The 23,545-nt window shown below is 32.4% G+C and overlaps 1 pseudogene; it reads left to right on the top strand.

Moving 5' to 3' along the window:
• Positions 1 to 2,176: 2,176 nt before the first annotated feature.
• LOC112708879 (tubulin alpha-5 chain-like) lies at positions 2,177 to 3,010 on the top strand (annotated as a pseudogene).
• Positions 3,011 to 23,545: the final 20,535 nt, after the last annotated feature.

Here is a 23,545-nt window from a genome sequence, read left to right as displayed (position 1 = left end):
GTATGATATGACTATTGGCCGGTTCTGGATTGAACCGTGAGCCGGATGGCTGATATGGATGTTGATCCATGGATGAGAATTCATGCATGTTTATGCTGAATTATTGATAATTGTGATTTGCACTTCCACTATCGGAGATAAGAGTTTCCCTGGGTAGTAGCAGTGACTAGCCACCACGTGCTCCAGGTTGAGACTCGAAGCTCTTCTGACCCTATGTCATAAGTGTGGCCGGGCACTGTGAAAGACCCGGATGAGCTCGCCCCCGTAAATATTCACCAGTGAGGGTGATGGATATAGATCATGATTATGATCAAGTTTATGACGAGTATAACTCGAGTTGGGGATGCATGACAGAGGGACAGTCCAATGGTTAGCTACCAGGACTTGTCGGGTTGGCTCTATAACCGACAGATGATATCATCAGCCACTAGGGACAGGCATTCATCATATGCATACTATATGAATTGTTTGAGATTGCCTATTTGACTGCATATTACTTGCTAATTGTCTAAATGCCTTAACTGTTCCTATTTGCATATTCTTTGTTTGATATAACTGTGTTTGCTACTTTATACTCCTACTGGTGGTTGGGAGGTCTGAAGGAATTGAAAAGGGAAGTATTAATTAGACTGAAGTATCTTTAGTCAGATGCCCTTTATGGTTTAGCTTGTTTATAAGCTTTGATATTATTTGGAGGGAGTTCTAGGATTGCCTTCGGCTTTCCTCCATTATTATGTATTATATATGTGGAAGCTGTTACCATGCTGGGGACCTTTGGTTCTCACCCATGCGGATTTTGTGGTTTTCAGATGCAGGACGTGAGGTTTCCCGCTGAGGCATGCTGGAGACTTCTTGATTTGCGAAGATCCTTTGTTCCCGGGGCTATGTTTTGGTTTATATGTTTTGCTTAGATACTTTTATCTCCATTAAATAATACAAACTGTGATGACTCCTCTTATGGGAGAATTTTGGAGAATAGGTTTTAAGTATTTGTGTCCCTTTGGGTTTCCTTTGGGGTTTTCCTTATTATATCATATGTATATATTGTTATGCTCGGATCGGTTATCTTCGCAGCCGGATCTTGAGTCTTGATATTCCTGTTTTTGACACTCCTTTATATATATATAATCTCGCGTTGGTTATCCTTGTTCGTCACGTTATCGATCGGAGTGTTGCGCTTTAAGGTTGCGGTTTTTGTTTACCCCTTTTTCTACAAAGGCTCCTAGTTATAATCAATTATTCATACTACTATACGTACTAAATTTTTATTTTTAGAGGTCGTAATACCTTGCCATCTCTGAATTATGACTTAAGCATAAGACTCTGTATGGTAGGGTGTTACACTTAGTGGCTATGTTGGTTCGGTAGCACCAAGACAGCTTAGTAGGATTGAGAGAGAAAAAGAAGAAAGCAACAATGGACTTCCACATAGGTAGGTGATGACAATGAAAAAATATATGAGGTTGAGAAGAATTTTACTAAAGTAACTGTGGACTTGAAAAATCAGAAGTGCACCTGTACATTTTAGCAGCTCACAGACTTGCCTTGCAGGCATGCTTGTGCAACACTTGCTTTGAGAGGTCATAGGCCAAAAACTTTGTAATACATTTATGTTCAAAATTCAGCTCACAAACTTTGTAAAATGGCTAATGAATTGAGTTCAAATTGATTTACAAGTTAATTTGACTTATTAGTTCTAATTAAGGATTTGAGTAGTGTCCCAAATTTTATTGCATATTTTTTATTTTATTCTTTAATTATTTTTTTATTTAATTAAATTAATCTTTTAAACTTTTTAATTATTTACATATATTTTTATGCAAATTTTTTCTTTTATATATAGATATTTTAGAGGTAAGCTTTAAAGTAGTCCCTAAAATTACATTTGAACTTCGTAGTAGTCCTTCAAGTTAATAATTACTCATATTCAATATTCATTTTTAAAATTGTACTTCGAGATTCAAAGTCATCTTTCAAGCAATTTCCGTCAACAAGCATCATTGGAAAGCTGATATGAACTCGTTTCTAACACATCGGCAAGATAACAACTAGCTGATGTGGAGGACGAAACTTTTCTATAGCAATTTAATCCTTGGACCAATTTAAAAATTTTAATCCCAAAATTTGCTTTAGACCTTCTCTTCTTAGTTGTTCTTCACTAAGAAAAAAAATGATGATGACGACGAAACCTTCTTCTATGAATGGCATCCAGCCTGATGGTATGATGTCTAGGTAACTAACTAACTAGGTTTCAATTTCAATTTCAATTCTAATTCCATTTTTTGATTCATCAATTCTTTGATTTGATTTCTGTAATTGCTAGTGACACTTCCTTTGAAGTGGCGCACGATGCATTCAATGCTTCTTTCAGCTAGACAAGATCTGGCAAGCACATTTTCCATGCCGTCTTCGTCGATCTGGAGCCAACCATCATCGGCAAAGTCAGAGCCGACACCTATCACTAGCTCTTCCACCCAGAGCAGCTTATCTCCGGCAAGGAGGACGTCGCAAACAACTTTGCCAAGGGACACTATATCGTCAGTAAGGAGATCGTCGACCACTGCCTTGATCACATTTACATGCTCGCCAACAACTGCACCAACCTCCAAGGCTTTCTCGTTTTTAACACCATCGGTGGCAGTACTGGCTCCGACCTCGATTTCCTCCTCCTTGAGTGCCTCTCTATCGATTACGACAAGAAGTCTAAGCTCGGCTTCATCATCTACCCTTCTCGTCAGGTATAACTTGAAGATCTATTATTCAAGAATTTACCTCACGTGTTCTATTTTCTAATCCCTACTTTGGAATTTGCTTTGCTTAAAATTAACAGTGTTGTTTTTTCCTTTCTAATTTTTTATTTCAGTTTTGGACGACTGTTGTAGAGCCATACAACAATGTTCTTTTCAGTCATTCTCTCCTCGAGCACACTGATGTCGATGTGCTCTTAGACAATGAAGCCATCTATAATATTTGCAGGAGGGCCTTTAATATCTCAGAGCAATGCCATTAGAGAGTAACAATGAGAAGAAAAGGTCTCTATTTGTGTTTTGGGAGAAAAAAAAAGTTGAATTAGAAAAGGGTTAATGTACTTACGCAAATAAAATGATGTCGTCTAGTATAATTTAAGTGCCAAACCAAATACTATGTCGTTTAAACTTGCTAGCGTGTCAGAAACCTGTTTACATCAGTTTTTTGATAGCGTTTTATTGACGAAAATTGTTTGAAGGACGTCTTTGAATCTCGGAGTGCAACTTCAAAAATGAATATAGGTAACTATTAATTTAAAAGACCACTATAAAATTTAAATGTAATTTTAGGGATCATTTTAAAACTTAAATTGATATTTTATTATTTTTAGTCATTTGTAGAGGATTTTATTTATTAGCACCAACACCATGCGAACAGTGAACGCAAAGACATATTAGAAAGAAGGGGAAACAAAATTTTAATATAGAGTTTTAACGTGATATTGTTAAATATATTGTCTTTTTGTTTTTCTAAAATATGAAAATTATTTAGCAAAAAACAAAATTAAAGGGTATAATTTTAATTTTAATTTTTTATTTTTAAAAACAAAAATTAGTAGATTCGATTTTAATATTTTAAGTTTTTTAATTTTTAAAAAGTGAAATCAAAGAATCTGATATCAACTTTAAAAATATTTAATTCTGAAAACAGGAATTAGAAGGTCTAATTTTAATATTATAAATTTTTTAGTCTTTCAAAACAAAATCTAATCTATCAATTTGCAATATGATACAAGTTTTAACTTTTTCAACACAAAATTGGATCTACTAAGTTGTGAAATGGCTTATATCACATAAATACACTTTAAAATGAACTTATGTGTGCATTACATCTTTTTTTTTTCTCATAAAAAATTACTTTTCGAAAAGAAGGAGCACCAATCATTTTAAAAGAATATATATATATATATATATATATATATATATATATAATCTTATATTTAAAAAATTATATATGCATTATAAGAGAATGGATACTTTCATTCATATTTTAATAATATTATTTTTTATAAATACATAAAACATACAATGAAAAAACTATATATAAAATGACATTATAAAAAATAGATGGGTTATGACTACATATATGTTATGTTTAGACATTATATATGAGAACAATTTTTTTTAATTTTTTGTAATACCTAAATGATCCTAAGGGAAAAACTAAAATAAAAAAAATCAACGAACTCATATTAATATTAAGTTAATTTATCAATTTTATATTTTAATAAACTAAGATTTTATTGTCGAACTCACAAGTTAAAAATCTAAATAAAGGTCCAAAATAAAACTCCCTGTAAAAACTTGAGAGGGATTTTATTATTGATAATTCAAAGATTTTCTTAAAAAAACAATATATACATGTATGACACATAATTTAATACTTATTGAATGATATAATAATTTTATTAGCATTAAAATTTATCTTATATATATTATGCATACTCTTTGTTTTCTGTCCTTTTTATGACATTTTTAAACTCACTTTTAGATAATTAAATATATTATTTTTTAACCGAATATATTTTTTCTAATTTTTGTTTTTGTAAATTATTATTTTTACCTATAAATATTTAAAATGCTAATAAATCTACTAAAAAAATTGACTTTATACCCATAAAAAATAAATTTCGATTGACAAAATTACCCAAACTCTAAAAGATTATTAAAATTCTCTAAAATATCCTTTTTAACCTAATCTATCTTATTTTTAATCTCCATCTCTTCGCTACTAATAGGGTTGGCAGAAAAATCCGCACCCGCGGATATCCATAGAGATTATCTGTGACAGAAAAGTTAATAGAGACCCACAAAATTCTTTGCCTATGTGAATAATTGGAGACGGAATCCGGAGATTGAAGTACCCTCTCTCCACAGAGATCCGCAAAAAGAAAATTTATTTAAATGTCCTTATATATAAGTTATGTAAGTAATTTTAATTTATTTTATTTTAATTTATATATTGAAAGTTTTATGTGTGTATGTTATTATGTTAAATTTGTGTTTGAATTGTGCTTGATTTGATATATTTGGTTGAATTGTATTGAATTTTATTATAGTTGTGTTAATTTTTTTTAAAATTTAAAATTTAATATCCATAGATACCTGCGAGTATCCATCTTCCAATAGAGAGAAATAAATAAGGACCCGTAATGAAGATATGACGAGAATAGAGAACATTTTAGTATTTTACTAAACGGGAACGAGAGATGGATCCCTATTATTCTTATTGACTAGAGAGTTCATATTTATTTGGTTTAATTACTCTATTGGTCTTATAATTTTGCAAAATTTTTAATTAGATCTCTATATTTTTTTTTCTTTTAAATGGGTTCTTACACCCAATTTTTTTTTTTCAATTAGGTCCTCTTAGCAATAACTGGCTTAATTTTATAGGAACCCAATTAAAATAAAATTGGTGCAGGAACCCGAATAAAAGGGAAAAAAATATAGGGACTCACTTTAAAAAAAATTTAGTACAAGAACTCAATTAAAATGAAAAAAAAATATAGGGATCTAATTAAAAATTTTGCGAACCTATAGAGACCAACAGAGTAATTAAACCTATTTACTTATATGCAACAAGGATAATGTGATTTGAATGAATAAAATAGAACTTGGGTAAAAAAAATCAATAGCAAGAATAATGTATGTGATGGTGATAAAAAAAAAAGGCGGTGCAGTAAAAAGTTGAGGATAAAAATTGAAAGAAAAAAGACTTAGATGATGGTGGTAAAAAGTTGGGGATCAAGGTGGTGGTGAAGGAATAGGAATGGGGAGTGAAGTAAATTAGGTTAGAAAAGGTAGTTTAAAAATTTTGATACGGTAGTTTATCCCTTTTTCATATTCTATGTTTTTATCTTTTTTTTTGTTCAGCTTTTTTATTCATGTTTTTCTTTTTTTATTTTTTTATTTTTTCATAATTCTTTTTTTTCTCTTCCTTAAGATCTGTTACATATAGAATAAAATATTAAAATTGACCATAAAAGATTATAATATTGATAAATTTAAACATAAAATAATTAAAATTAACTTATAATTATAAAAAATAAATTTTAGTAGACAAAATTATCAAAATCTTAAAAAATTATTAAAATTTTTTAAATTATACTCCTTTTTTCTTTATTAGAGATGAGATCAAAACCTCAAGAAAAAAAAGAGAAACAACACAAATGAGGCACTCAAACGCCCTTAATTCTAAAAAAATTTAAGACATCCATAGCTAAAGCATAAAGAGTATCTGGTGGTGTTGTATCAAGAAGGTAAAGACCAACAGGGAGGTCTTGATCTTTTTTGGGCAAAATAAACTGTATTAATTTTGCGAAGAGTGTGGGTAAACTCAACTACCTGAATTCTGCTACTGAGAATATTAATATCAGACAAAAGGTTATGGTAAGAATGATAGGATGGGCATCCATTCTTCACAAAATTAATCGCCATACAAGAATTAGATTCAATGATCGCGTGTTGTATTTCCTTTGCACAAGCAATCCATAGTCCATTGACAATACTACATAGTTTGCCATGCATGATTGAATAGCTTCTTAGGTTGCACAAAAAGTCCATAACGAATCTGCCTAAACTATCTCTAGAAATACCACCGAATGTTGCATTATTTGTTTGGAAAAAAAAGAGCCATCAATATTCAGTTTTAGTCTCTGTTCTGTGGGAGGAGACCAACGAATAAGGTGTTCATAGGATGAGATCCTCCTCTTTGTGGCGAGGCAGCTTCTAGTAACTTTTTGGATTTCAGAAGTTTAGACTTTGATGTTGTCCGAGGCAATAGATGGTAGAAGAAATTTTTTCTAAAAAATGAGATTATTTCGATAAAACTAGAGAGAAAAGATAGCAACTCCAAATAAGCAAAGTCAGTCATTTTTTTTAGCCAAATTGTTGATGATCCAGTGACGATGGTTTAGAGTAAAGAAATTTGGTACCAAATTAGAAAGAAGGAGAGATTACTATACCATTAAGCACAATTTCTGAGGACGTGTTTAATTCCTTCATTGATTATATTGTAGCGGGGGCAGTTGTCATTTATGGTAAGATGTCTTCTCTTCCTAATCTCATTAGTTAATATACCACTATGTGCAACAAGTCAGATGAAGTACTGTATGCGCTCTAGCTCTTTCCACCTCCAGACAAGGTTATAGAGTCCATTCGATTGATGACGATTGTTAGTGAGAGCTTGATATGCTGTCTTTAGACTAAAAGATCCATCCGAAGTGCACTCCCAAGCTATCTGATCCGCTTCCTTTCAAGAAGAGGGAGACACCAATGCAATGATCTTGTTGACTACATCGTTCGGAAACCACTCTCCAAGTTTTTGGACGTCCCAAGAACCTGAAACAGTGAGAAAATTATTTAGAGACTTGTTATAATTAATATTAGACATTATCTGTGTTGAAAACGAATCTATACTGCCCATTTTTGGCACCCAAGAATTGCTCAAAAAATTTATTTGGGAGCCCATCCCAATCCTCCAAATGGAGTTACATTCGACTTCCTTCTAAGATGAGCAGACGCCCTTCCAATTACTTTTTTTCGTGATGAGTGGTACAATATCATTCCCACAATGATACTTCTCCTCGAGAACTCTTGCCTTGAGGGAATTTTTTTTCCACCAAACTCCATCCAACTTTCATCATAAAAGCATGGTTAAGATTTTTAGCGTGCCAAATTCCTAGACCTCCTGAGCTTTTAGGCTTGCTACCCTCCCTCCAATTGACTAAATGCATCTTCTTAGAATGCTCTGTTTCTTCTTAAAAAAAAGTTCATGCATTTACGATCAATCAAATTACTAGTAGTACTAGGTAAAACAGCAGTTTGCATAATGTAACTAAGAATAGAAGAAATAACAAATTTCACTAAGGTGGCTCTTCTAGCCAAGGAGAGGGTGGTGGCCTTCCAATTATTTAATCTGGAGTTCATCTTGTTAATAATCTCATTTAAGGACTCCTTCGTGGTTCTCCTATAAAGCAAAGGAACTCTAAGATATTTTCCTAAGTCCTCCGTTCTAGAGAATTATAAAGTCTCGCTTATCTGGCCACGAACAGTGTTACCCACGTTTTTGGAGAATAAGATCCTTGTTTTCTCATTATTAATCTTTTCCGGAGCTATTGCAGAATGCTTCCAACACTCTATGAATAATCTCTGCTTGATCCAGATTGGCCTCTGCAAAAAGAAATAAGTCGTCTGTGAAGCACAAATGAGAGATATTAGGTCCCTATCAATTAAGCCAGATAGGTTTCCAAAAACCATGACCTATTGCAAAAGATATGAGTTGAGATAATCTTTCCATACAGAGAACAAAATATAGGGGGATAACTGCTCGCTTTGTCGAATCCTCTAGTGGGGGGGGGGGGGGTGAATTCATCTAAGGCTTCTCCATTCCAAAGCACCCTCATTCTTGCTGTTGAGATGCACTTACACACCAAGTCAATAAAATGATCAGGAAGTCCAATATCCAACAGTGTCCTTGATGAAACTTCATTTGAGCCTATCATATGCTTTTTCCAAATCGATTTTAATAGCTATCCATCCTTTAGGTCCCTTCTTATTTTTCACGGAATGAATAACCTTTTGTGCAATAATGATGTTGTCTGAACTATGCCTTCCAGGCATGAAACTACATTAAGTAAGATTCACAAGCTTCTCCATAATCCACTGTAGTATTTTAGCCAAAATTTTTATGACAATCTTGTAGGACACGTTGCACAAACTAATAGGCTTCATCTGCTTAAGGTTAGACACTGGTTCCACTTCGGTATGAGCGTGATGGGTGTCTCATTAATTTTAGCCACCTCATTGGACTTATTAAAAATATTCTCAACTAGTCTGTAAATATTTGGCCCCATAAAATTCTAATTATTTTGGTAAAAAATAGCATGGATGACATATTTTTTCGGAGCTTTTAGGCCACCAATACTAAAAATAGAATCTTTGATTTCTTGAGAAGTGACATTCCTGCCGATAGAAACAAGCTCAAGATTACTTAAAGAAGGGAAAGTTTTATTAATAATATAAGGAGATTCAGATATATTATCAAAGTAAAGAGAAGAGTAGAAAGAGGTAGCCATATTTTCAAGGGCAGAGCTGTCAAATATCAAATTTTCATGATCATCTTGAAAATATGTCACTTTGTTTCTTCTTCTTTTATCTAAGGTTGTTCCATGAAAATATTTTGTATTTCGATCTCTGCATTCAATCTACTTACATCTGGATTTTTGGTACCAAAAAATCTCTTCTTGGGCAAGAATTTCTTCATATTCCTTCCAGAGAGTAACTTAGAGATTTTCTAGGAAATAGTTGCTGTTGTGGTTTAACCTATTAATAATTCCTTGGAGCCTTCTCAAGATTCTTTCCTTTTTTCTAAGAATATTACCAAAAATAGAGTAATTCCAATCTTTAAGAATCCTCTGAAACTCAGCAATGCAATTAGACCAAGACCCTTGCACTCTCCAATTACTTGAAACCAATTTTTCAAAGTCCGGATATGTCATCCAAGTCACTAAAAATTTGAACGATCTTCTTTTCCTGTTAGGTTGCTTGGCAGCAAAGAGATCAAGGCATAGAGGAGTATGATCAGATTTAAACATTGGAACATGTTTGATATTAGCTTTAGAAAAACTAATTTTCAATCTAAATTACATAAACTCCTATCTAATATCTCAACAAGGTGTCTTCTCTTCCATGTGAAAGGCCATCCCAAAAACCCCAGGTCAAATAAATCACTGTCCGTAATGCAAGCACGAAAATCAGAGTAGGCTCCATGGTTCTAATTTAAAGACTCGTCTCTGCATTCATAATCCTATAGAAAATCATTAAAATCACTCAAGAGGCACCATGGATCTACATAGTTGGTACTAATATCTTTGATATTTTGCCATAACTCTCTTTGGAGAATTTTTTGGGGACTCGCATAAATAGTTGTGAGATTCCAGGGAATAGAGTATTTGCCTTTCACCCTCGTATGTATAAATTGTATATGAGTTTTAAGAATATCCACTTTCTAAAAGACCAAATCCCAGAGAACCCAAATTCCACCAGAGAAGCCTCTAGCTTCCTTTACAAAATGGTTATCAAAGGCTAATTTCTCACGAATCCTTTTTCCCTATTCCTACGGATGTGAGTTTTGACAAGAATCAGAAAACTAGCTTCATATTGCTTCTTTAAATCTCTTATAAGGGATGGAAAAGAGTTACCACCCATCCCACGACAGTTCTAACAAATTAAATTAATCATAAAAGACATATAAAAAAAGGTGTCACCAGAGATAGAGGAACTAAAGATTCAAGGCCACTGCCTTTTCTTCCGATTCAGGCCTAGTACCACCATCACTAGCCACTATAAGCCTTGCTGTTATCGCATCCACCATGTTTGTTTTTGGAGGTTTGTCAATCACAAATCCCGTTGCCTAAGTAGTAGTTTCAATCTCCATTGCCTTGCCGTCAGCGAAGGGATTTTTTTTATTGAAGAAATTATTGGTCACCATAGGATTTTTAAAGGCTTGCTTAACCATTTTTAACAATACAAATGCCTCTATTTGGTCTTGATTCATCTGTCTTATATTCTCCGGCATCATCTGCTCCATGAGATATTTCTCCGAGCTCTCTTTCATAGTGATAGAGGATGTTGAAGCTTCTACTGTACTCTCATTATTAATAGATACAATAAGTGGACTTTTCTTGGTCTTTGTGTTTCTTGTTGTTGGGTTGGCCTAGAATTAGGGGGGTTCTTTTTTTGTACTTGATTATTCTTCCCAGTACCAGGCCTTAAGATTTTCTTTTGGATTTGGTTAGCCTTTTCTATGCTTTTTTGGCTTTGCTAGACTATTTAGGTTTTAGGCCCACAATGCATGCGATCTTCCTTAATGTGTTCCTCATGCATATTGCTCTCCTCCAAATTCTCCGTGCCATCTTCATAAAGAATATTAAATCTAGACCCACCCTCATGATATTGTTCCTTATTATTAGCACCTTTGGTATAAGGACAAGATTATTTCCTAACATATGCACCTTTGATAGTTGACTAGGATTTCTTTCTAATTTGCCTTCTAACCATCATCCAAGGCCTAAAATCAGCTGGTTCTTAATTAGCTTTATGATTAGTTTCCTAAATAGTCGTGGATGCGTGATTATTGTGATTTTTTTCTGATTGCAATTAATATCTGAGTTATTGAGAGTTTCATTTCTGTTTGGGCCACCAGCGTTGTCACTATCAATATATTCACCTTGCTTGGTGATCATCTCACTACATTGATTGACTCCATGACCATATTTTTTTCACAAGTAAAGAATATTAGGTGTAGACCTTCATATTCAATGTTGAGAGTGCTTCCAAGAACTGAAATCTGTGGAACCAATTTTTTTGACAAGTCAATTTCTGCACAAATTTTAGCGAACCTTCCCTTAGAATGAATAGATGTAGCTTTGTTAATCTTTAACATGGTTCTGATGGAAAAACCGGCCTTTCATAAGAAATGATGATTATAGAGCTCAATAGGAAGATTGAGGATGCAAATCCATGCCGCTATCTTTTTTACAACATTTTTTATGAAGAAAAAATGTCTCCATCTTTGAACGATAAGATAGTGTCCAGTGATCATCCAGGACCTCCAAGAAGAGCATGTGAATAGTCCTCCTAGATGAAAAATAAACCAAGAAATAGTCACGATCCAAGTCAATAATATTTAACTTACATTTCATTCCCCAATCTCTATTGAGTCTTTGTTCCATAAAGCTGAGATTCACTCTCTTGCCCAGCACTTTTACTATGAGCATAGCATGTCATGACTTACACCATTAATCAAATTCGTCTTTTGATACAGGAATAACTGTGCAAGAATCAAAAGTAACATTGTCTTTGATTGGATCATCAATATCTTTGTACCACCGATCCTCCAGGTTCGGTGCCTTTTCATCACCGTCCCCCTCAGCCTTCCCATATGCTCTTCCATTGAAGGTCCTGTAGGGGTGAGTAGAGAATCCTTATAAGAGGATTTCTTTGTATTAGGAGAGCTAGTTGATACTTCTTCCACCACTTCCATGGATTCTCTCAATTGATTGAGATTGACTTCTTCTCGAGTTTTGACCTTTTTAGTATTACATTGCACCAGATATTTTTCTTGGATTGAAATCCTAGCAGAGCTTTTACTTGTAGCTTTCATAATAAGAGCATAGAAAGTAATAAATTTTCTAATAAACTTTTTCTAAATTAATAACTCCTAACTCTAATCCTATTACATTTCAATATCCAAAACTCTTCATTACCACCCCAATTTCACAACAACTTCGACAAGTACAAGGGGCCTCTTATAATCTACAAGGTTAAAGACTGAGACACAACCTTGATCAAAACTTAATCATCCTTAATTTGTGGTATAACTATGTTTAGGTCAAACTTGAGTGTCTCTTCAATGTTCCCATATTCATTAGACCCAAGCTTTTATGTGAGATGGGATGCTAGTTGTGCTTGTTGCCATGACGATGATGATGATGATGATGATGATGATACATTAATGTAGTATGAAAAGAAAAGCTTAAAATTGAAAAGAAAATAAAAAGTGGTAATAAGGTGAACTTTAAATCAATGGTAGTGAATAACATCGCTTCAATATTGGTGTGTTACATTACGATCAGGTAACGTCATACTTACTACTTTTAATCACCATCTTGTCTTCTTTTCAAGTTAGGTACATTTTGAAATGGGATTTTTCGAATGCTATTGATAAAAAGTGGGTTGCGAATAGAGTAGATGAAGGAAGAGAGAATTCCAAAAAGGAATTGGGAGATTGGCGTGTTGATAAAGAGAATTGGAGATTGAGATGTGATAAGGTTAGCATTTAGGAGTGGTTAGGTGAGGTTAGATAAATAATTTAGGAACTTTTAATAGTTTTTTAGGATTTTAGATAATTTTGTCTATTGAAATCCATCTTCCATTGCTACAAGTTAGTTTTAATTCTTCTATGGTCAGATTTGTCAGCATTATAATCTTTCATGATTAGTTTGGTACTTTGGATAAATTGCTATTTCTACCCATGAATATATAAAACACTAACAAATCTATCCGCAAAAAATGAAACTAAATTTATACTCATAAAAAATAGACTTCTCTTAATAAAATTATCCAATTTCTAAAAAATTATTAAATTTTTTTAAATGATCCTCTAATCTAACCTACCCTAACCCCGATTTTGACCCTACTCTACCCTAAATTCTCAATCCTCTACCACTACTACCATCACCAATTCTATCTCTTTCTATATGCTGTAATGTGAGAAGCACCAATTAGACTACATGAGAAGCTTTTCGAACAGCAAAGATATTGTCAAAGTATTCTCAAATGCACACACTTGAAAAAGACCATATGATAAGATTACATCTGTTGTGATGTCATTTTTTCTGCTAGGAACTTTAGTTTTGATGATTGTAAGTTTGCTTTGCAACTGGAATTCTTCATTCATATTTCTCTGTCTTATCTATTCAGAATTAAAATTGTTTGTGTTGCTTTAACTCTCTGCTTTGTTTATTGCAAAATTCTTAATAGACATTTTTCTATGACTAAATTTTTCAAGGACAAACACTACAAGAAAAATGTTGAGTACCGTTGAATTTACCATCGAATTTAGCGTCATAGAGTAGCACGAATTTATCGGCGGTTACAACATCAAATTCGTAAGGTTAAGAAATTACCAATAGATTTTGGTTTTTGATGGTAGATCCACCGATAACATTTGGAGGGAAAAAAATAAGTTGGCGCGTCCTTTACCGTCGAAAAAATTTGACAGTAAACCCAATTAGTGAAACACTATGTTTTGGTGACCTGCAATGGTTTACCGTCGGAGAAATCTGATGGTAACATGGTGTAAATTCAAATTGCGAACCCTCTTCTCCCTCATATTCATTCTCTCTCTCTCTCTCACTCAACTACCATTTTCTCCTCTCTCCCCAACACCACCATCTGCCACCACCAACACCACCACCATCACACCCCCCTCTCTGTTGCCGTCAACCCACCCATTGTCGACACCCCTCCCTTCTTTGTCTTCTTCCTCTTCTCTCCTTGATGCTTCACGGTTCACCTTCTTCTTTCTCGAAACCACTACGCTGCACCACGAACCCACCACGGCCGCTACCCAGCTTTGCCTCTCTCCCTCCTCTTGTCTCTGCTCCACTTTGCTTCTTGCTCGCATGTCGTCGCGCCTCTTTCTGCCTCTCTTCTGCCTATGCAACAACAGGTAAACATTTTAATTTTTCAAGTTATTCTAATATTTTATATACTATATTAATTTTAAGTAGCTAATTCATTGATGTTATTACGGTTAATTTTATTGTTGATTGGTTTATGATGCTGATTAGAATATAGGAGTGGTTAAAATATTGAATTGGTTTATGAATTTGTTTATGAATATGAATATGCAGTGATTTTGCTAATTATGAATATGCTGAGATTTTGTTGATTGTTGAATTGGTTTTATATGAATTCATAATGTAAAGAAAAAATTGACATTATTCTAATTATCCAATGAAATTTCTCTTATTTTGAAAATGTGACATTTTAGGCAGAAATATTATTTTGAGTATATGTGTTATGTACATTATTGAGCTTCTTGTTGATAGTTTTCTTATTTTTAACTCGCATATGTTTTGAAATCATCTTAGATGCACTAATTGAGTTAAATTCTAACTTTAAAAAGTGTTTCGATTATTGAACTGAATTGCTGAATATTATTGTTGGAGTTGTTTGAAATTGTCAGAATTATGTTGATTCATTGTGTTTCGGCTTGTTTTGCTCTTTGTAGACATGACATTGAGTAGAAGTGTTGCGGATCAGGCTGCTGGTCGTGCTCGTAGTTGTGGTCATGATAGAGGGAGGGTCTCTTCCAGTACTCCCAGGAATTTTGAATTCTCTCCCTCTACTCCGACTACCCCAATGACATCACAGGTTGTGGGTTTAGTGGATCTGTCGTTCATCATAGTTTCTAACCCCAAATACGTCCCTCCATCTATGGTGACAACGCCACCTCCAACCACTTAGTAGCCCGCTGCCACGGCGACACTTCCTGTAGTGATGAAAGACATGACCCCCGAGTCCTCTCACGAAAGTGAGGCAGCTGATGTCGCTCCACCACCTCCCATCATACGGTTGATGATTTAGTTGATGGCTACATGAGGTAAATATCGCTTTAAGTCTTCTATATTTTTTATTATTGAATTGCTAAAAGTGTCTGATTATTGATTCTAGTTTAGTGGATTTAAGGCTATAGGTTTGAATGGCTGAAAGTGTTTCATATTTTCTGATTATTGAATTATTGAAAGTGTCTGATTATTGATTCTACTTTATTAGATTTAAGGCTGTAGGTTTGAATGGCTGGAAGTGTTTCATGTTTCTTGATTATTGAATAGCTAAAAGTGTCCGATTATCGATTCTAATTTAGTGAATTTAGGGATGTATGTTTGAATGACTGAAAGTGTTTCATGTTTCCTAATTATTTCATTGCTAAAAGTGTCTGATTATTGATTCTAGTTTAATAAATTTAGGGTTGTAGGTTTGAATGGCTGAAAGTATTTCATGATTTCTCATTAATGAATTGCTGAAAGTGTCTGTTGTTCATTGATTGTTGACATTTGGTATTGTTTAAGTTAATTGTTAATGGACAGGATTTGTGGCGCATTCCAATTATAAATGAAACTCTACCAAAATTTCTATAAAAATCTCTATATATTATGATTATTTACTTATGAGGTTTTGGGACTTGGAATTTAGGTTTATGGGGTAGGTGGTTAGGGGGTTAGGTGTTAGGGGTCGGGAGTCAGGGCTTAGGGGTCCGAGGTCCGGGGTTTGGGGTTTGGGATTTAGGGTTTGGAGTTTGGATTTGGGATTTGGAGTTTGGACTTAGGATTTATGGCGTATAAGTTTAGGGTTTAGGAGTTTAGGGGTTTAGGGTTAGGGTTTGGGATTCGGAGTTCAGAGTTCGGAGTTATGGTTAGGGGTTTGGAGTTTGGGCGTTTATGGTTTAAGGGGTTTGGAGTTTAGGGGTTTGGGGTTTGGAATTTGGGGCTTGGGGCTAAGGGCCTAAGGCCTGTGGCCTAGGGGTTAAGGGTTATGGTTTTAAGGTTTAAGGGTTAGGGGTTAGGTTTTAGGATTTAGAGTTTAAGGTTCATGTTTAGGGTTTGGGGTTTTGGATTCAAGAGTTTAATGTTTAGGTTTAAGGGTTTTAGAGTGTAGGGTCTATGGTTTTAGGGTTTTAAGATCTAGGGTCTAAGGGACCAGATGGAAGTATACTAGACTTAGATACGAGCCGCTGGCATCAATCCTGCTGTTGGTGGCACACAGACATCTCCGCACTCTACATCGTCTTATTAGGGCCACTAAGTTGACGACAACAAGGACTACCTAGATCTTTAGTTCAGAGTGTTTCGTTTTATTGTTTCATTGTATTTATTTAATGTATTTGACTTTTAATTTATTTGAATATTTTATTATTTATTTTAAATAATAGGTTTATATTATTTATAAATTATTATATAATTGTGTGAAAAATAAATTTAAATAAAAATTAAAATTGACCATCTGTTTCACAATTTTTTTTAAAAAATTAACATTACCATTGGATTTACCGAAGGAATAATCTAACGATAATAGTGCAGAAAACAACATATTGTGGCACCAACATTATCGTCGAAAAAATTCGCCAATAACTAAATGGTTTTATGAATAAGTAATCCATCGCAGAATCTGACACTAATTAACGTCGGACGAAAAAATTCTGACAATAAATATTTACCGCGAGGTTTATATCATCTGTTTCCTTCCAAATTTTGCTCATTTTTTTAACGAAAAATTCAACGGTACTCAATGTTTTTCTTGTGGTGGAGGGAGCTATGATATATCATGTGAAATTAGGAAGAAAGCATGACATTGCAAATTGTGGTAGAGACTAGAGACTTTTGGGACTCACCCTTCTCAAATAGTCTCTTTTAGAGGTAGGACGGGTGGTGATGGATTGAAAATTAAGGATGAGGTGTGATTAGAGTTGGTGTTAGATTAGATTAGAGGATAATTTAAAAAATCTTAATAATTTTATAGAGTTTGGATAATTTTAATAAGAAAAACTCATTTTTAATAAATATAATGTTAAGGATAATTTACGTAAAGAAATAAAATACAAACTAATATTATATGGATGTCCTACAACTAAATATTTTATATGTATGTCCGAATTTAGTGTCTATTTTATGTAAATTAAAGCTATTAAACTCAATTTTAAATCACTTCATATAAATCGAATGAACAAATTTTGATTTACTAAGAGAGAAAATGTAATTCATATTTTTTGAAGTTGTCTAAAATAAATCAAATGAACAAATTTCAATTTACTATTTCATTCGATTTACTATGTACTAGAGTAAATCGATTTTATTTCATTCGGTTTACATGGAGTGACTCTAAATTAAATTTAATAGTTTCTACTCTAAATTTAGACATGCATTATGTAAAGTATTTAGTTCTAAGACATTTATGTAATATTAATTTGTATATCATTTTTTTATATGGATTACCGTAATATTAATTTTATTTTTTGGTTGATAAATTTATTAACATTTTAAACATAGAGAAATATAGGGTACAGAGCAAATTTTAAAGATATGCTTACATGGCAAAATTCAAACCACACATTCTAAAGCCACACTTTTTACTTAAAACCGTAACTCTTCACAAAGAAAAGCGTCACTTAATGGAAAAAAGTAAATTAGAAGATTTAAGAGAAGAAATAATTAAGTTATCAAAATTAATAGATCAAAAATTAATGATTTTAACTAGTGTTAACTGTAATGATACCGAATTCTTAAAATCAATACAAAATGATTTTTCTCAAAATCTTTATTTTACTATAAGTTTTATTGAAGGACTTCAAAAACCCGAAAAAACTTATTTTTCACACGGAATTTCTAAAAAATGTTACCATGGAGATGATTCACCACATCTTTATCAATTAAATTCTATAGTAGACATGCTTGAAGAAATATTAGTATCCATAAAATTTCAAAGAAATAAGGAAAAAGAGAATCCCAAAGAAGAAAAATTTCAAAATATAATCAACATAACAGATTTAAAAGTAAAACCACCACTAAAATTATGAATATTGAAGAAAAATTAGAAGAAGTTACAATGCTTTTTAAACAATTAAAAATGGCTCAAGAAAATAATATTATGGATCAGGGATTTCAAATAGAAGAAGAATTAGTAAATTCTGAAAATATAGAAAATGAAGAACACATCCTAGATTATTCTAGTGACGAAGAACCAGCAATTCCAATACAAATAAAAAATGAAGCTGGAACATCTAAGGTTAATCAATCTCAATTTAAATGGGAAACAAGTTTTAATAATTATGCTTTTAAAAAAGGGTTTATAAATAAAGATTCAAAATATACAAAAATACCATCAAAATATGTTCCTAAAATCCAGGAAATGGAAGGAGATAGAATGCTCGATCTAGACTGTAAAAAGAATGAAAAAGAAATTTTCGAAAACTGGTTAAATTCCTTCTTTTTAGAAGCCTTTACCAATCCAAAACTTAGTGAATTATCTGGAAGAGACATTTGGAATTACATAGGGTTTCATACTAAAGGAACTATAAGAGATTATATGACATCAATAGAAAGCCAAATAATAGAAGAATTAGCAGTAAAAACAACAGCTTATGATAAGATATTATATATAATGATGATTCTATATAAAGAATTTTTTGGAAAAAATATTATAGATCATAGACAAGAAGTCTATAATAAAGAATATCAAGAAGCAAAAAACCATTTAGCTAATATTCAGATATATGATTTATGTAATGTGGAATCTTATATATGTGAATATAGAATACATTATTACAAATTAAAAGAAAAAGATAAAAATCATTATCTTAGTATGTATATAACAAAACTTCCATATCCTGCTAATGAATTTATAATGGGAAGATTTATAAGAGAAATAAATAGAGGGAAAATTGAAAATAATTTTGGTGGAGCAACCTCTGCAATAAGAGAGGAAATAAAAGAACGTTGTATGCAAGAAGCGACTCAAAAAAGATTTGCAAATATAATTAGAATCTGCTGTCAGGATAATTAAGAGATACCTCAAAAATATGGTCTTAATAAAAACTTTCAAAGAAAAAGAAAATATCAATTTAGAAAAAGAAAATACTATCCAAACTGGAGAAAAAAGAGGTATTTTAGGAAGGAAAATAACAATAAAAATAAAAGACAAAAAAATAACTATTGCCCAAATAAAAAAGAAAATTGTAAGTGTTGGTATTGCCAAGAAGAAGGACACCATGCAAATGAATGTCCAAAAAAGAAGGATAAAAAGGATCTTACTAAACAAATAGAAATTGCTAAGTCTTGTTTCATGGAACCATTAGAGGAATCTGATGATAACTTAGACTATATTTTTGAATATGTCTCAGAAACAGACTCAGAGATTGAGTAATAATGCTACATTTATTACTATAAAAATAACAGAAAAGTTTATAAATGCTTTCATAGATTCTGGAGCAACACAATGCTTTGCTAGTTCAAATATAAAACTTGATTGGAAAAAATTAAAGAAACCATTAAGAGTTAGAATACCTGACAAATCAATACATAAAATTGACCAAAAAGCAGAGATGGCTGAAATTTTTATTCAAAATTATAGGTTCATTGTTCCATCTATATATATGTTAGATTCTGGAATGGATTTTATCATAGGAAATAACTTTTTAAGGCTATATCATCCATTCATTCAAGAATTAACATATATAGTTTTAAAAGCTCCACACGATTCTTCAATAAATAAAAAATCAAACCGTATAAAAATACCAACTACTACTATAGATAAGATTCTAAACTTTAAAATATTTTCTATATTAGAGACATGTTATTTAAATTTATACTTTCAGATAAAAATTCCAAAAAATAATCTTGAAATAAAGATAGAAGAACTTTTGGATGAAATTTGTGCTGAAAATCCTTTAGATATTAAAAATACAAATAACGAATTAGTAAGCATTAAATTAAAAGATCCTACAAAAGAGATAAATGTTCCAAATAAAATTCTTTATTCCGCAAGAGATAGAGAAGAGTTCTCATTAGAATGTAGAGATCTTTTAGAAAAAGGAATTATAAGATTAAGTAAAAGTCCTCATGCGGCTCCAGCCTTTTATGTCGAAAACAATAATGAAATTAAAAGGGGAAAACGAAGAATGGTTATTAACTATAAGAAGATGAATGAAGCAACTATTGGTGATGCTCATAAACTTCCAAGAAAGATTCTATTTTAGAAAAAATCAAAGGAGCAACTTAGTTTTCATCTCTTGATGCAAAATCAGGATATTGGCAACTTCGTTTAGACGAAGAAACAAAGAAATTAACTGCTTTTACTTGCCCAACAAAAGAATCAACAAGTGTGTTGCTCTATGAATGGAATGTATTACCATTCGGATTAAAACAAGCCCCAGGTATTTATCAAAGATTTATGGAAGAAAATATAAAAGAGTTAAATGAATTTGTTTTAGTGTACATTGATGATATACTAGTTTTTACAAAACAGGATAAAGAAGATCATCTTCAAAAATTATTAATAGTTTTAGAAAGATGTAAAGAAAAAGGATTAGTTCTTAGCAAAAAGAAAGCAAGAATAGCAAAACAAGAAATAGAGTTTCTTGGATTAATTCTATCCACCCAAGGAAAGCTAAAACTTCAACCAAATGTTCTAGAAAAGGTAAATTTATTTCCTAATAAAATAGAAGATAGGAAACAATTACAAAGATTTTTAGGATGTATAAATTATATTTCTGATCAAGGATTTTTAAAGAATATAACAGAATACACTAAAAGCTTATTTCCAAAAATAAGTACTAAAAAAGAATGGAAATGGGATGAAAAAGATAGTATGCAAATTCAAAGAATTAAAGAATTATGCGAAAAACTTCAAGAACTTTATATTCTAGAAGAAAATGACTATTTAATAGTAGAAACAGATGCTTCAGACATAACCTGGTTAGGTTGTCTAAAAGCTAAGAAAGCTATAAAAAGTTTGGAACAAGAAAAAGAATCACTAGATTCTAAATATTCCCTAAAGAAATTACTTTGCAGGTATATTTCAGGGACTTTTACTCCAACAGAACAGAGATATACCACTCATGAAAAGGAAACTCTAGCAGCAATTAAATCTCTTAAGAAATGGAAAATTGATTTACTACCCAGAGAATTTACATTAAGGACAGATTCAAGTTACCTAACAGGTTTCATACGATATAATTTAAAAGTTGATTATAATCATGGGCGATTGGTAAGATGGCAATTATTTTTGTTACAATATCCCAATAAAAATTGAATATATTAAAGGTGACAAAAATGTTATTGCAGATACATTAACAAGAGAATGGAGTTCGTCTACAACGCATTAGATCAAGAAATTCAAAAATATGAGCAAGAACTCGAAAAATGCAGACATTGCCAGCAAATAAGGACACAGATCCAATCTCTCAAGAAGGCCATTGAGACAATGAAATCAACACAACAAGCAAAACCATCAGAGTTCAGCCAGCTAAGCATGGTGGACAAATCAGGTGAAGAAAAAATTTCAGAAAATAAAACAATTGCTGAAATTATTAAAAAATCTACCCAAGATAAAAAATATTATGTAATTTATAATGGCCCCATGAAAGGAGTATATGATGCCTGGGAAAAAGCAGCACCATTCACACATCAATCAAGGATAATTCATAAAGGAGGGTTTCTAACACTGGAAGAGGCAAAGGAATCCTTCAGGGAATATGAAGCTCTCCATCCAGAGCAAACCCTAAAAAGAGCAGATAAAGCTCCAATTCAAACACAGAGAACAGGGATAATAAGAAACATTCCTACAAGGGCTGAAATCAAGGAAAAGAAAAGGGTCTGTAGAACAAATCTCAGAGAAACCCTTAACATAGTCCTGAATTGGACTGAAGAAAAAAGGGCAATTTTGGGATATTATCCTATTGCCAAAGAACAGCTAACAAAGCTGGTTATATTTCCAGATGCTTCCCCGTCTGACACCTATCAGTTTTTCCAGTATGGATTAATTGATACAATTTTAATTTTTAATTATCTAAAAGTTTCCTGCAGGATTCGTTGATGCAGTAAAGAGATTTAAAAATATGATTGACAATGTAAATCCAAGGGATATATCCCTAAAATTTACAAACAGTCAACCTATTTTTAATGAAGAAGAAGAATGTTTGGTTCCAGCACACCAAGTAATATTCATGTCCGTCTTCCCAGGAAATTTTCAACCAATTGATCAGATTCAAGATTTAACAATTTACAGTCATGAAGGAAGGCTAGCCAGCACATTAGCAAGGGTCTTTGAAAGAACTCAAAAAATAACGAAGGAATCTCACACAAGGATTAATTATAAAAGTAGAAATACTCTGCTTGTGTCCAGTAAAAGAAATGAAATTGAAGAAAGAGAGATGAGACTCTTGGTGGAATTTGAATCAGCATTCTACAACTTATCTAGACTTTTAGAAAAACTTCCTGAAGGGATAAAGAGGAATCTCTGCTATTTGATAAAAGACAGACAAAACCACAAGTGCCAGCTATGTACCTCAGAGATATCTGAAGAAAGCAATAATGAAACGGAATCAACTCACATGATGAAGGAAGAAGACAATGCATCTGAGGGTCACATGATAAAAGAGGAGGACAGTGCATCTGAAGCATCTCTTAACATTATTGCATAGTGACGTAAGCACTTAGGTCATAGAGCACCAACAATGTAGCTGGTGCAAGAAAACAAACAATGACGTAAGCAATGACGTCATAAGAAGGGTAAGGATGGGAATTGTCCATCAAACCCAACTATTATAAATAGGATGCTTAGGCAATTGTAGAAATCATTAGAAAATAGAAAGCAGAAGGCTAAGAGTACTCATATGCTAGGAGAGCAAGGAGGAAGCTGCCGAGGCGATTCTGTAGTCTGAAAAAAGAATTCCCTTAGGAAAAAATAGTTTTAAACTCCCCTCTGGAGTTAATATCTATAATCTCCCCTCTGGAGATAAAAACATCTTATGTAAAATATACTAAATAAAGGAAGTTTTTCTCCAGAAAGGTACGCCTTTATCCTAATCTCTTAGTTATGAATTATTTAGAAAGCTTAGAATTAACGGAAGAATCTGATTATTATAGATTATCTGCCTTATTAGATAATGAAAAGCAGGCTGTTCTAAAAACAAAATTAAATCTCAAATCAAATGAAAATTTTAATAAACAAAATCTTTTTAAAGAAGTTTTTAATAGAAAAAATATAATATATTATGGAAAAATTCAACTTGAAGCCCCTATAAAGATAAAATCCGCCAATGGAGAACTTGAAATAGCTTTGATAAATGATGAAGAATTGAGTAATCAGATTGAGAAAATTAAGGATCAACAAAAAAGATCTAAAATTGGATGGATTCATATTAGTACTATACAAGTCTTAATCAAATCTAC

The sequence above is a fragment of the Arachis hypogaea genome, chromosome 9 (genome assembly GCF_003086295.3).
Source record: "Arachis hypogaea cultivar Tifrunner chromosome 9, arahy.Tifrunner.gnm2.J5K5, whole genome shotgun sequence".
In the NCBI taxonomy this organism is placed as follows: Eukaryota; Viridiplantae; Streptophyta; class Magnoliopsida; order Fabales; family Fabaceae; genus Arachis; species Arachis hypogaea.
This window is presented reverse-complemented; position numbering and strand designations above follow the sequence as displayed.